Below are 16157 nucleotides of genomic sequence, written 5' to 3' on the forward strand. Positions count from 1 at the left end.
AAGGCCAGGCACTATCTTTTGCCTCTTTTTTTAATCAAGTGTGCACTTAGCACACTGCCTGGTACATATTAGGGGCCAAATATAATCCTGCTGAGTGACTGAAGGTTGACTTGAATTACGCACAGTGGAAAAGTAATTGAAAAACTAAAGAATAGACTTTCTGCAGTCCAATCACCATCAGATTCAACTTTCTCTGAAGGCACTCCAATTTATTTATGCACTTCCTAAAGTCAGTCATCCCAGATGTTTTCTGATGAGGGCAGTGGCATTGCATGCTTAGTACTCTTTTAGTATAAATAAAATTCTTAAGCTTTTATAGTTGTCATATCACATTGTTTCCTAATATTAAGCTTAACATCCACTAAAATCCCATAACTTTTAAAATATGAATTTATATAGCCATATCTCCTTCATCTTGTGCTTGTGAAATTGATTTGTTGAACCCCAGTATAGAAAATTATATTTAGCAACATTAAATTTCATATTATTAAATGTAGTTTCTCACTCTAGCCAGAGGTATTTTTCTGTTCTATATTCCACAGTACTACTCCGCTGTGCTTGTATCTTCTGCAAATTTGATTAGCATAGGAGGCAGCTATGTGGCGCAGTGGATAAAGCACTGGCCCTGGATTCAAGAGGACCAGAGTTCAAATTCAGACTCAGACACTTGACACTTACTAGTCGTGTGACCCTGGGAAGTCACTTAACCCTCATTGCCCACCCTCCCCCCCCCAAAAAAAATTGATTAGCATGAAAAAAACATTTGATTAGCATGGTATCTATATGCCTTCATCCAAGTCATTGATAATAATAAAATAAATAAATAAATAAATAAAGTGCACAGGGATGAAGCCAGATCCTTAAAGCACCTCTGTGTCTAGACTGACGCTCTAAGATCTCTTAACATATATGATCCTTTACTTCACAGGATAACTATTCCAAAAAAAAAATACATAGACTGAATTTCAGAGTAAAAGGACTTCAGAGACTCCAAATACCTCATAATTTTATAGATCTGCACCTATAGCTGAATCTCAAAAAGGTTAAGTGACTTTTCTAAGGTCAAACAATTAGATAGTGGCAGAATTGGAACTATTTAGACATATACAATATTTAGACTATACAACCATAAATTTTGTCCAAGTAAAATGTTTTCTCTTCTGTCTTCTATTATCAAAATCTATTGTCTTAAAAAGATACAATTTGAATGGAATATGCTGAAAACTTTTGACAAGAAAGAGACAAATAATGATGGCAATTCTACCCAGTATGACACTGATGAGATGGTACTAGTAGAGATTTCATATCACTTTTTAAATTTTATGGCTTCCATATCTTCTTTTTGTAGTCATTCTTCATTCTTCTGCAATCTAAAAATGGGCTTCTCCATTCCCCTGATGCCACAGTGGTAGCTACAGGTATTCAACCCCCACCTTAACTTTTGCTTGGGTATAATATAGAATAACATTAGACTGTAATATCAAAACCTAACAGTAGATGTTGCTAATAAATTATGTAAAATTACCTAGGGCACTTAAATTTGAGGTGGTAGGGTGTGTGAGATGGATAAGTATTTATGTCACTAGTACTTTAAGTCCAAATTTAAAAAAAATATATTTTTTAAAATAAAACCCTTCTACATATGCGTCATTCTTATAAGAGAAAAGGATAGAATCAGAATAAATATTGACTTAACTACAATGATTCTCTAAAGAGATATTTAAATTAAAGTAGCTACCTTTGACATGATTTTAGCCCTTTTGTGACTATACACTCACATAACCCCAAAGTTGGGAGGTTTCTTTCTCCAACAGACAAGAGGTTCAGATTCACAGAAAGCAAGATATTCATCGTGTCAGGACTACTGGTGTTCCTAATTAGACAAGCATGACTAAGCAATGAAATATGTACATTTTATCCACATGCTAGTGGATTGAATATATTCTAAATCTCCAAGAATAAACCAGTGGCCAATTATATGTGTCAACTGTTGTACCAAATTTTCTTCCACTCGTAAACAGAAATCTAAAAAATCTGTTTCATATCTAAAAAATCTAAATAGTTCTGAACGTCTCTCCTCTTCTCCTTGTATTCACATTCTCTATTCCTTCAGTTAGGTCAGAGAACAGGAAGAAATGTGTATGAAAATAGAAGGAACCTATTAAAACAATCTTTCTCAAAGAGAGTGATAAGAAATGTTAGGGAAACAACCTTACATATGGAATTCTTACTCCAAAAAGGTGATTATGAAGAGTATTTTTTTAAAAAGGTTAACAGAGAAAATAAATTTGTCCAATTTATGAGCAACTTAGGAATTGTTGACACTACTCAATGTATTATAATTGGGAAATAACCAATATATTATAAAACCTAAGCAAATTCCAGTCAATTTGTTATAAAACCAAAGAAGCAACACAGTATTAGAGGAGAGATTTCATGCAAGTTAAGAAGACCTACATTCAAGCCCTACTTTTTACAAATAATGACAGTGTGACACCAGGCAAATCATTTAGTCCCTTAGTGACTCAGGAAATTCTGTAAGACTATAAATTGAAGTCACTAAACTGCAATGTTAGAAGGTAGGAATGAGGGGAGGATCCTTAAAGAGAATTCTCCACACCAATGAAATCACAGGTCTCAGTAAAGCAAAACAAATACCATAGACCTGTCTTACCAGGTAGTTATGAAAGATATGAGACATATCAGCTTTTTCACCACTTTTTCCTCTTCTATCATAAATGCACTAGCTCTAACCTATTTCCCTTGTCACTCAGAGTTTTCATTGATATAAGTTTTAAGTTAATAATGTTTTAAGTTAATAACAATATGATTTAATAGAACTGCTCATTTTAATTCTCAGTCAGAACTTTTCCACTCCATTAGTCAAAAGGGAGTAAGTTTACAAAATAGCAATAAAATTTTATTTGTTATTTGCACCTACTGTTTTTAAAGTTCATGTTTGTTCCTTAATTTTCAGAGTGATAGAACAAAGAATATTTAAAGATATGTCTCCATCAGAAAGATGTATGTATGGAATTTCTATGCAGTTTTTTACATAAAAGTAAATCTTTAAAAAGCACAATAAAAGGAAAGGTAACTGTTTGATGTTAGTTTGTCTTTTTCAAGCAGGCCAATGACGAAACTACTTAATCAGTTTCAAGACAAAGCAATGATACTTACGTCATAAGTAAAGTGAAACCAATACTTAATTTTAGATTTCTAAGTCTTCTGACAAAAAGTGATATGATTCAAAGTACAAAAACAATGAAGATCTGACTTTTAAAGTAAAAACACATATGGACGTATCCGTAGATGTCCACATGTACATGAAAAGAAAATAAGACTCAAGATAACTACGAAAAATAAATTTAGATGACTAGTATGTTATTATTGTTTCAAAATATTCAGATATGTTTTCAGTAAATTGGATATTTCCAAAGGATGGTGACCAATGTGATGACCAATATGGAGAGGAGACCCAAAATTATGAAAAATTTTGAAGGAACTAGGAATGCTTAAGCTGGAGAAGGGAAAATTAAGTAGGGCCATGAGAGCTGTTTTAGAATATTTGAAAGTGAACTAGTAATTAGATCTTTTCTGGGGTGCTTAAAAAACCCAGAATTATGGTTAATGAGGACAAGTCATCAAAACAGAGATTTCAGCCAATTATTAGGAAGAGCACAGCCCTTAAATAGAATAGAATAGGGCACTTCATAAAGTAGTGAGTTTTGCATTTGTGGAAGGTTTTGAGTGGAGGTGATTCCTGGATTGAATGGAAGTTTGGATTATATTGCCCCTCTTCCAACTCTTTTTGTTTTTGTTTTTGTTTTTGTTTTTATGGGGCAATGAGAGTTAAGTGACTTGCTCAAGGTCATACAGCTAGTAAGTGTCAAGTGTCTGAGGCTGGATTTGAACTCAGGTTCTCCTGAATCCAGGGTCAATGCTTTATCCACTGCGCCACCTAGCTGCCCCCTCTTCCAACTCTTAATACGATCAATAATAACATACACTGATTACATGATCACTTCTCTTTTCTGCTTTATAATTAGTAATTGAGATCAACCCCAGATTTACTGGCATTTTGACACTATGTTATAATGGATAGCATGCTAGACTCAGAGACAGAAGACTTCCTTTCAAATCCTACCTTTGATGGTTAGTAGGGGTATAATCAAGAAATAAATGAACTCTCTGATTCCTCACTGAATCACTGGAGGTAATAGAACCTAAAATGCTTACCTCACAGAGTTGTTGTGAGGCTAAAATGAAATAATACATGCAAACTTCAAAGTGGAATATAAATATATCTTATTATTCAAAGTGTTAAAAAAAAAAGGATCACTGGTTTCTCTTCACATCTTATATGAACCCCAAACTATCCTACAAATAGAAACTTCAAAACCCAATACAAATAGAAAAAAAAATTAGCATTATATATGATACCAGTAATCACACATCCAATTAGATACCAACCATCATAATTGTTTGTTATAGCAAATATTTTCATTTTCTTAAAATCATCACATTTAACATACAATTATTTGGGGAATTAAATTATTATCAATATTCTATGAAGCTGGAAAGTTTATGGGCTTTTTTATCTTTCCCTGCTTCCCTAGGTAGGCCTCCTCCCCATCTTTTTCTCGGGAGGTGAGGGGATCATTTGTTTTGGATTTATCTAAACTCTAGTGATTTGGTCTTCCCAACCACCAACCAGTCCTGCAGAATAGTTTTCTTATAGAAATCTTAGAAACAGAATCATTACTTATGATGTTTTCCAATCATATTGAAAATAAATTTTAGTAGGTTTGTGTCACAGGTCCAAATCCTAGAGGCAAGATTCAGATACTTTATTTAAAATGCCTAAGTAATATACTTAATTACAGTATACCTTTTATGTTATGTAAGAAAAAAAGAGCATGGAAGAAAACCATTAAGTATGTGAAGTTAGTACATGTGTAATCTTGGATAGACAATGGACCTTTGAAATTTTATTCTTAGGCTATTAAACTCCTCCATCTGTATAAGTAAGTTTGAGGGGTTACCTGACTTTCTGAAATTTCAAAAACATTATGGTATTAAAGAATATAAATCACTTTTGGTTGATCGTTGTACCAACTCTCTTTTTGAGCTCTCTTACACTGTGGAAGAAGACATTATCTACTTATTTTCATATTGGAATGAAGTTCTTAAAATTTGAACATTAAAGAAGATGATTTTTAACATGTATGAGTACAAGGATACTCTGATATATGCTATATGGGGCAACTAAGTGGCTGTACACTTAGCCAGAGAGTGGCTTTATGAACAGTTGGTTTACTGAATACAATCTTTAATTTTGAAACTGATTCAATGCAGGGGGCCTTTTTCCCCCAGGCTTCTTAATAGGTATAGACATAGCCTCAGATGTTATGGAAGCAAAATTAAATAATACAGGTACTAGCAATCAAATATCAAGAATCAGAAATAGAAATGAATATTGCTCTACCTTAGACAAGGCTATATTTTGACAGTTCAATATCTAAGAAATATTTTTTTTCAAGTTAACAGTGGCAAACATCTGTAAGGTTTTTTTTTCCAAAAAATTCAGCTTAATCTGGAGAAATTCTGATGAATAATCTTTAAAAAAGCACAAGCATTGAAACACACCAACAACCTTCTCGAAGAAATTCTCTTAATGGAATTTAAAAGGACTTTACAATATGGATTGTTCCTTTTGTGATTTTATAAAGCATAAGGCCACTATATACTTTAATATAATGTTCACATATTTATTAATTCATTTAATCACTAAATATGGATTTTATAGATTTTGTTTACTGGAATGGTGACAAGGTATAGCTCTTTGCCTCAGTTATTTTAGACTATTTATGTATGGGTGTTCTTAAAAAGATCCACACATCAGAGAATGCAATTTTAAGTGCTTAAAGAGTTCCCAAAGGAGGAATTTTCAATTAAAAATACATCACATAGGAAAAAAGTGCATTTAAGTTACCCTCACCCTCCTTTCTCTCTGCCCAATGGCAATTTAAAGCAGTTTTTTTTTTCCAAGAAAAAGCAGTCCATTCAATGTGATTGAGAAGAAAAAGAGGAAAAGCATAAATAATTCCACTACATGTCACTCTTCATAGCTAAATTTACAACACTTAATCAGAAACAAACTGGTGTCTAGGATACAGAGATGCTGGTCTTTAAAAGACCTAGCAGGTCAAACAAATCATTTTAAAATGTGGTATTTCATATCTTTTCTATCAAAGAAAAAGCATAAAACTAATTATTGGGCTTATTTTAAAGATAAACTTGTCAATGTATCAGTTATTGGCTACCTTATAGATACATAACAATGTAAAACAACCAAGTACTGTTTTTAATATGTATTCTACTTCAAAGTTCAGGTAGAGAATAACAGATCCATGGCTTATCAGCTAATTGTACTTCAGATTTAGCATCTGGATAGCACAGAGAATTGGATACAAACATCTTGAAGCAATTGCTGAAATATGTCCAAAATTGATAGTTATAAGAATTTCTGAATGTTGATGACAAAGTTATTAATTGACCAATATTTAGCCCTGCAATTAATTTCTATCTCCCTTCCTCCCCCATCTCCCACAAACAAAACTGATAAATCTAGTATTCTTATAGGCAGCTTTAGGTGAAGGCCAAGACTAAAACTAATTCCTTGGAGAAAACTATGACTAAAACCCATTTTCATAAATATTCTTCCTTTATTCAGAACTGCAAATTGTCCACAGTCATCTACAACTTAATTAAAAGTATTATAATTCCATTAAATCCTTTCAAAACACTGGATATATTCTCTGCCCTCTCTCAGAATCAGTGCATTATAAATTTTAAAATCATAATGGAAAATGTAGGAATAAGTTGAGAACATGGTTGGAAGTAAACTATCACAAATTTAAATGGCAGCATCCAATTGGTTTTTATGAATTAACCAATGCCACATGACAACAGAGGTCCCTCATCATCAGTCTCCCATTAGCTATATATGAACGATTTTCTAAAAGATTTTTGGAATCCAAATGTTTTCCTTTTCAAATTGTTTGAAAGTGAGAAAATGCAAATATTTCTGTGAATATGATATTATCTCATTTTTCCCCCAGGTCTCTCACCTTCAGAACACATCAACACACATCATCAGGTTGATGTCTACAACCATCAAGCTCCTAAGAAATCAAAAGCTATTTCATTACAAGACTACTAGAAGGAAATCAATATCAGCTGGGTTGGTAAAAAGTGAATATTTACATTAGACACCATCAAATGTAACTATATAAAGCATAAAATGAAATTTAATCTGGTCCAGAAAATATATCCCTTAAAACTTTCAGGTAGACTTTTGAAAAGAATGCCAAATCAAAGAAATGGTTGCAAAAGAGAAAACTAATACCAACTTTTTCTTTAATATTATACCCTGAAAATGTCTGTTAGAACCCAATACTCTTTTATTAAAAAGTGAATTTAGTAAAACTGTTTACAGCCAAACAATACTAGGTTGACGTATGCAAATAAGAAATGTTAACTTTAGTCTACTTTTATCAACATATTTCTATAGAATTTTTATGTTTTAAAATGATTTTTATATCTAATATCTCATTTTATTCTCATGACCCTCTCAATAGCAGGTGCTAGGTTCTTTGATCTAACAAGTGACCAAATGGAGATTGGTTGACCAGAGAGATCAAGTTCACACTGGAAAATTAGAGACAAAGTTACAGCCTGGGTGGTGGGAAGAGGGTTGAATTAGAGGATATTGGTTCAAATCTCAGCTCTACCCTTTCCTGTCTCTGTGACCTGGTATGTCACTTAAACCCTCTCTGCCTGCTTTTCCTCATCTGTAAAATGAGTGGATTAAGTTAGATGCCCTTGAAGGTGCCTTCCTGCTCAAGATCTATGATACTATGATTAGCACCTGGCAGTATCAATTTTCATCTGGAAGGGTCCTTCAAGATCTTTGAGTCCAGTTTCTTCATCTTACAACTGAAGAACTAAGTCCACAGGTTTCCTAATTTCCATCCTCTCTCCTTTTTTTTCCCCATTAGACATCATTGCCTTCAGAGCAATGCCTTGTCTTCTGAATTTAAATAGAAAAAAATTGGCAATAATCAGATCTAGAAAGTCATCCATCTTTAAATCAGAAAAATCATTTCCTCTTAAATGTGAAAATTTGTTCACATTATTGATGGGGAATATTCATTTTTATTACTGATATCCCTTTATATCAATCATAGTTCATTAGAAGGAGTATTCAATTACTTAAGTTAAATTTAGCAGTTATCCTTCCTCTTCACTTCCAAAGGAGAAATTAGAATGTGCCTTTAAAAGTTTTTAAGATAAAATCAAAACCTTCAAACCACTAAAGAGTGTAGAATAAAATAAAATTTTGGCCTAAAATCAAATATGGAAGTTTTGAAATGTCACTAGATATACTCTGTAGCATTATTGAGAAGAAACACTTTTAAAAACTATATTTTAGGGAGAAAAAATCTTTTAAGATGGAGAAAAGAGTCACTATCCAATGATACTGTGAGTAATAAAGTTAATCTGGAAGGCTGCTTCTTTCCTGATCCATCCTCTTCCCAAGAGCTAACTCCAAACTTCATTCAGTTGACTTGTGTCCCACATTTTTCTTCTTTTCGTTTAAAAGAAAACTAGAATAGAAATATACTGCTTGCAAAAGTGACAAATGCTCCTATTATAATGTATTATTTGGTCTCTTAAAAGAAAATATACGATTGGAGTATTAAATCACATTACATAATCTCATTAAAAGACAAGTAAAATGAAACATTTTAAGATCACATAAATCATGTCTATCCAAAATTGGAAAACTGTTAACAGTATGTTTTGTAAAGAAAAACCTTCCTCCCCCTCCCCTAGCCTAATAAACACATAAAAACTCCAGAAGCTAAAAGGGGGGGGGGGAATCCCAGTCATTGATGAGGTTCTCTTTCCAATAGGAATAACTATCTTTTTCCTTAAGCTCAGTCAAGTGTTTTAACTTCTTTAGTGTATGTCCTAAAAGTGCCAAAAAGTCCTTATTGCTTGAAGGTTGCTATCAGTAAGTACTGCAAGCACCAAAATTATTGATCTGAGATAGATATCAATAGATGTAATTAGTAAAATTATTTCTTAATGCAAACTCACAGAATACAAGATTTTAGATGAGAGACACCATCAGAACTAAAAGGAAGACTTTTGAAATTAATTCTTAATAATATATAGTGTCCAAATGCATAGTGCTCTGTAAAATCTATGCAGTGCAAAACAAGAAACAAAGGCACACAAAATTAGTTTTAATCAGTTCTTAAAATAGTTTCATGCACAAATTGGTGGCCTAATACTCTGATTTAACACTCATGTTATGTCACTGTGATATGAATTTAAAACAGCTTTTATTTTCCTAGTGCCTGGACATTTTTTTTAAAATAAGTTTTTAAATAGGCCATAGTTTTATCCACTGAAGTCAACTATAGCATTGCTTTTTATAAGTTAGTATCTTTTTTTTGCCATTTGAAAACTGAAATATTTTGAAACCTAACATTTATATAATTTGAGGATGTCAGGAAAGTTCCCACCAAGTATTGCTTTCAAGTTTGTCTTAGCTATTATTTCAGCATACAAGAATGGCTGGATTTCTTTAAGAAGTTGTTCTCCACTTTGTCTCTTACTTTAAGAAGTTCATCCCAAAGAAATAATTTAAATGTATTTCTGTACTATCATTCTACATACATTACAGTCATGCATCCCATTCCTGAATTCTTTACTCCTTTTCTTTCCTCCCCCTCCACACCCCCAAATTGCCATTTGGTTCTCCATCCCCCCTCCCCCAAAGGTGAGGAAGAAAACATAATTAAACCTTCAATAGATGTATAAGAGATAAAATGTGCATGTTAAGATTCTATGCATCAGAGTAGAACCAATGGGGGGGGGGGGCGGGAATCGAGTACTGATGGAAACAGAAAGTCACTGCAGGATGGGTCTCACACACAGGCTAGCTGAATGTAAGTGGGAAATTCACACTACAAAAACCAGATCTTTATCCCTTACCTGCTCAAATGCATGATGTCAAACAAATCTAAATATCAGAGATGGAAAAAAGGGGGGCCAGAAAATGAGGCTACTGTCTTCCAACCCGATGTGGCAGCTTTACACCCTGACGTTTCCTTTACCTCGTTTCTTAGACCAGACTACATATAATTCATTACTTCTGTTGCCTATGCCTGGTTAGTACATTTGTAAGTGATGCCAGGAATAATTTTGCAACCCGGGTCGTCTCTTCCTTATATCGAACAGCCTTTGGGCAGCTCACGCAGCTAGAAGTATACACCTTTATCTTCTGGGGGGAGTAGAGGCAGGGAAGCGTTTCCCCTGAATTATTCCCACGAGAATCGCCAGGATGGAAACAGGAGGGCGATTCTAACCGCAGGTTGCAATGTACTGCTGCGTCCTCAAAAACTGGTGCAAAGTAAGAGCCTCCCAGGTTCGACTCTCAGGAAAGAGGAAGGAGCACAGGCAGCCAGTGGAGACTCAAACTATCTGCCTGCCACTGCTTGGCTGCAGAACCAGCTGAGAAGCCAGTAGCCAAGAAGCACCACCCCCTCTCTCCGTAATGCCAGATGAAAATACACTTGGAGTCCCAGACCCTCCTCTTTTCCACCCCCGCCTCCTGCAAAGTAGAAAGACACTGAGAGATACACTGGGGGGAGGGGGGGCAAACTTTAAAGTGGATATTCAAGGTAGTAATGAACCGTTAGCATTAGAGGCGAACACGTTCTGGAGCTTTGCCAGCTGACACCTGGCTTTTAGAGTTCCTCAATAATCGAGCTAGAGATTTTGCACAAAGTTGGAATTCATGTTTCCCCCAGTATTTCCCGGTCTGGAGAGAAAGAGGATCGGGGAGGGCACCGAGATCATCGTGAGGTTGAGGCATGGGAGATTCAATCCTGGGAAACTGGCATAAATGCAGACCAGCCCAAGACAGCCCGGGTCAGGTCACCGCAAGCAATCTCCTTAAAACACACACAAAAAAAAATGCTCGCAGACTTCTGATTCCCCAGCTGAAGTCTACATGCTGGTCTGGAGTAGAGAGAGGAGAAGGTATTCTCCTGCCTGGCCCCAGGAAGGCTGGCAGTGGAGCGTGTCAGAGAATGGTAGGGAGGGGAGCGGGCATTCCTGTCTGCCGACGCACCCCGTGCTGGCGGGCTGCGAATGCCCAGCGAGCTGAAGCTGGCGCCTGTGGCAGGAAGGGGACGGACTGGACAGACTCAAAGAAAGATCCCTTGCTTGGGGGCAGCAGGGCAGAGCCACGCTGAGGTCCGGCAGCGCCCCCACCCATCCACCCTCTTCCCCTCCACACCCAACCAACATCTAGTCCAAGGCATCAGTGAACCAGTAAGTCTGATGGACACCTTATCTATCCTTCACGCTGCTCACACCCTGGCGAGCGTCCAGGGGATCATTTATAGGCGTTGCTCTTAGCTGCGGGAAAACCTGAAGAAAGAGAGTTGCCTGTTGCTAACCCTCTAAACCTCGAGTCGCCTTTGCAGATGGGGAGCCTCTCCCAGATGCGGTCCTGGGAGAAAGGGAGGGGGGAGGGGGGCCTCAGACCACTACACAGCCACTTACCTAAATACAGTACGTCTGGTCCTTGCCAGAGGAGAGACTAGGTTAAGGAGAAAGCGTCAGGCTGCGCTGAAAGTTTGTTCCCCCTGACCCATGCGCAGCAGCAGCAGCAATCCTCCAACAAGAATTCTGAATTGGTTAATTGTCCTAAGTCCTGGTTGCTCCAGCTGAAGTCAAGAGAAATGATTACCAGGAGACACTCCCCTGCCAGGCAAGGCGATTGAATGAACAAGACCTCGACCATCCTCCGAAAGAAACGATGATTGAGGGGCAGTGGGGGCTTAGACTGTATAGTGTCTCGGTTGGATCCAAGGAGGAGACCAACAGGAAAGAACCCGAGTCCAGAGTCTGGGACACAGCTCCAGGTGAAGGAAACATTTACACCTTCGGAGGAGGGGCTTTCGAATTCAAGCATGTTACTTGGCTTGCAGAAACAGCTGGCAATGACAGGAATACAAAGGGGAGGGGGTACCCTAAAATGATATTCTTAACTCCTTTTATCTTGCTAAAGGGGATTTCAAAGTACTCATTTGCTTTTTAATAGGAGGTATGACAAAAATGAGACCAACGCATATTGCATACATTACCCATCCAGGCAGGTTTTGCATTGAGTGAACCCTGTACCTCCCACTAGATGTTTGAAGAGATTTATATACTCAACATACCCACACTGGAGAAAGAGAAGATAATCATAATCCTTCAGTGAAGACCATAAAATGTTCAAACTGCTATAGGGGGCACCTCCAGGTTCCTGTTCAGCCTGAGGGTTTTTTGTGGGGGTGGGAACTGGAGTGGAGGATTAGGGGAAAAAAAGTAGTGGGGGAGGTTAGTGGTCAAATCTCCCAAATAGGAACTGTCTGTGTTTGACTTTTAGTGCAGCCAAAATAAACTTGTTCTCTTTAATCAACTCTCACCCTCACCCCATTCGAAATATCCCTGTTCCCAATTCCGTGCACCTCCAGAAAAATGCATGTAACATGAAATGGAGGGAAAGGGACCCAAATATATAACTGAATTATACTCTATATTTACTCCCCACAGCACTTCCTTCTTGTGTTATTTGGAAATGAGTAAAAATAAATATCCTCAGAAGTCAAAATTTTTTACATAGTATTTATTAACATTTTACTCCATAGAAGTCTAATCCTAAAGCCTTTTCCTGCTAACCCCTGAGAGTACATATAATAAGGTACCTTTACTTCAGTCATATAATTGGTTCAGAATAACAATATAGTGACCTGAACAACCTTCTGCAGTTCAAAGGGAGTAATGAACTTTCTTAGACCCCATTTTCCCCCAGTAGGGCTTTATATAGTTCTCTTAGATATGCACATATAATTTGACCTTTCCTATAGCTCAAATGTAAGTTGCAAGAAAGGGTTAAAGCACAGACAGGCTAAAGATACATCATGTAATGTGAATGTGAACAGAAGTGAATAAGCAAAAAAAATGTTAAAATGGTAGGAGTTATTGAGTTACATGAAGTATGATTTGGTGCCCATGTCTGACTAACATGTTAATTAATTGATTTAATTAAAAATCTTTGAGTTCTGAAGTGTCAAAGATTTTTTTAAAAAAACCTTGAGAAACAAAGCTTATTAAAAAAAAATCCTTAGCACCATTAAGTTTCAAATAACATACAAAGGGAATAACTTACCAGAGGAAATTTCAGGAAGCAAGATGACTGTGAGAAAAATGTATCCAGAAATCAAATAGACATTCCATGATGTTGCGGATCAAGCTAAAGGAGTGATCTGCATGGTGGTTGGACTTAGAAATAATCAGCAGTTCCTTGTGGCATGGAACCAAGTATTAGCCAGATATACAGAGAGCCACCAGACACCAAACAAAAGGAAACAAAAATGTGAAGAGGAGGGGAAAAGTGGATTTGTGAAGATCCTCAGGCAGAAGAAGTGAATAATTACAGGTTGTGAATCCCCATGAGGGGGGGAAAGAAAGAGGCTGTGAAAACCCAGTTAACAGAGGGAGGGATACAGATAAATCTGCCCAGAGAAGTAAAAGGATGTGGGGAAGACAAGGAGATAAAGAGAGAACTAGTAAGAGAGGCTGTAGTCATCCTGATAGATATAGCAGCAGGAATGATTTAGGGAACCAGGGAGGATCCAATGAGAATTCAAGAGAGTACAGCCTCAGAGATTCTGCCCTGCTCTTCACAATTTCAGTTCCTCTCAAGATACCTGAGTTGTGATCATTATTAATAGGACTAATAGTGTTCAGTCAGTCAGTTCCTTTTATTTGGGATTTCCCTCCAAACCCTCTCAACCAGCAGCAACTTACTGCGGAGGGGTGTTGGGAAAAGAAACCAAAAGAAGCAGCCCCTACTGACAGGAGCCCTCCAGCTGGCTCCATTCAACGATAATCAATCGAAAGGCAAATAATGTGGAAGAAACCCAGAAGATAAGAAGGAGCTTTAAGGGGGCACAGAGCCTGATAGGCTTAGGGAAAGGCAAGCTTAGGGAAAGGGAAAGTGACTAGTTACAGCAGTCACAGCATCAACATCATCAACTGCAGCAGCAGCAAGCAAGAGCAGCAGCAGGAGCAGCCTGCTTTTTGGGTGAATCCCATTTGCTATCCACTTAAAGGAATCGCCTTGTTTCTGAAACCACAATTCCCCTTGTGAGGAGCGGATGCGGGTTAGGGTAAAGAGCCTACGGTTGTACTCTGGGGATTCCTGGAGACTATCCCTTGGGAGCTGGGGCAATGCCATGATTGAGCGTCCCACCTCTCCCTTCCCAACGTCCCTATTTTTGCTTTCGTGCTTGGTTAGTAACGAGAGGGAAATTAGAAATGGCTTTCTGCTGAATGCATTGTCTTGCCATTTTCCTATCGCGATTGCTCAGCCTGAAACTGAACAAACGATCGTATGATCGATTGGGTAAGATTAGCTTTATTCCTTCCCCCTCCCCCACTCAGATTCCCAGTTCCCTTCCCGGTTCCCCCAGCCTATCCCATTACCTTCCTATGCCCACAGCCCTTCCATCCTTTCATTCTCTGGATTCATAATTGTTATATTTAATAGGAGATTCAGGAACTTCCTTTCCCTTTTTTGAGGCCAGATTCCCCGGGGGCTGTACCTAAATGACAGAAACTGGTAATTTTGTTGTGACTGATTTATATTTGACTGTGATGGGCATGATTTTCCTCCTTCCTTCCTTTCCCTATCAGATTCTCATTCTCTCTCTCTCTCTCTCTCTCTCTCTCTCTCTCTCTCTCTCTCTCTCTCTCTCTCTCTCTCTCTCTCTCTCTCTCTCCTCTCTCTCCTCTCTCTCTCTCTCTCCCCTCTTTCTCTCTCCCTCCCCTCTCTCTCTCTCTCTCTCTCTCCCCCGCCCCTCCCCCCCCGTTGGGTTCACTCTTATAGCATGGATCTATATAAACAGCTCTGTGGGAGTCTTTTCCCCTTCCCTACATCTACAGGAGAACCCCGAAGCTTTAAGAATTGTCCATCTCTCTCTTTCAGGAGTAAGAGGGAAGGGTAGGGTGGAAATTGATTTCTTGCAGAGACTGAGGAGCTGTATGATCGAGAGAATAAACATTTGCCCTGGTTCAAAATGTTCTTGGTAAGTAATCTTATTTTCTGCAGCAGAGAAGAAAACACACCGCTTCTCACTTCTCACATCCCCCCCCCCCCCCACACACACACCCAGCCTCCATTCATTTACTAGTTTTCTGTATGTAAATCACGAGCTGGGTCAGTGGAAATTTTCCTTTCCCCCCTTCCCCAGATCATGGCTAAGTGAAAGAATGAATTTGAAAGGGGATTTTTTTTTCCCCTGGAGACTTTCCTCTCTTCATTTAATACTGATACTGATAGCCAGTATTGGAAATAAACACTGACGGGTTGAAAAGCCAATTTTTGGTGGCCTCTTGTGCATTTATTTAAATGATGTCCCAAATTTCTCCGTGGTTCTCTCCTCCTTCCTTAAACTGAGTATGGTTCTGTGGATCTGTCCTATTTCTACAGCATTAGTGTGTCTTGACTATATTAACTCTTCGGTCAGAACTATAAATGAGCATTCCCTTTCCCCCATAACCTTAGGTAAATGAATGTTGTAAGGAAATACATTTTAATGTGCATCTTGGTTCTGGTCCTATTTATTGGATACCCGTTCGTAGTATCCTTATTGGCAATTTGCATGTTCTAAGGATACCAATAAACTTGGAATACCCTTCCATGAGTCTACAGCACCCCCAGCCTGTAGATCCCCATTATGCTTTTTAAAAATGGGCATTTGTAGGAGAAAACAGCAAATGATAATGTTTGGTTAAGCTTAAATTAAAATGTCCAAAAAATAAGTTGGGGGGTAGCAAGTTTTTAAATACAGACTGGCTGGTTTCTGAAGAGTAGTGTTTCTGTGTTGATTGTGAAGAATGAAAGAAGAAAAAGTAGTATTACCCTGAGAGAATGTTTCACAGTTGACTTTAAAGAATGTTTTTTCAGTAAAGCATTAGTTTGAAATATCAGTTTCTCTCTATTGAGATATGTTTTCCCT

At 37.5% G+C, this 16157-nt stretch overlaps 1 protein-coding gene across 4 annotated transcripts in view; it reads right to left on the reverse strand.

Moving 5' to 3' along the window:
• BRINP3 (BMP/retinoic acid inducible neural specific 3) overlaps nt 1-14442 on the reverse strand; it is a 551226-nt gene extending 536784 nt beyond the window's left edge. The window contains exon 1 of one of the 4 annotated variants that reach the window (XM_043962623.1): nt 13304-14442. The gene's annotated coding sequence lies outside the window, so the exon portion shown is untranslated. The other 3 variants (XM_043962625.1, XM_043962622.1, XM_043962624.1) reach the window with 3 other exon arrangements.
• Nucleotides 14443-16157: the final 1715 nt, after the last annotated feature.

Source organism: Dromiciops gliroides, chromosome 4 (assembly GCF_019393635.1).
Source record: "Dromiciops gliroides isolate mDroGli1 chromosome 4, mDroGli1.pri, whole genome shotgun sequence".
In the NCBI taxonomy this organism is placed as follows: Eukaryota; Metazoa; Chordata; class Mammalia; order Microbiotheria; family Microbiotheriidae; genus Dromiciops; species Dromiciops gliroides.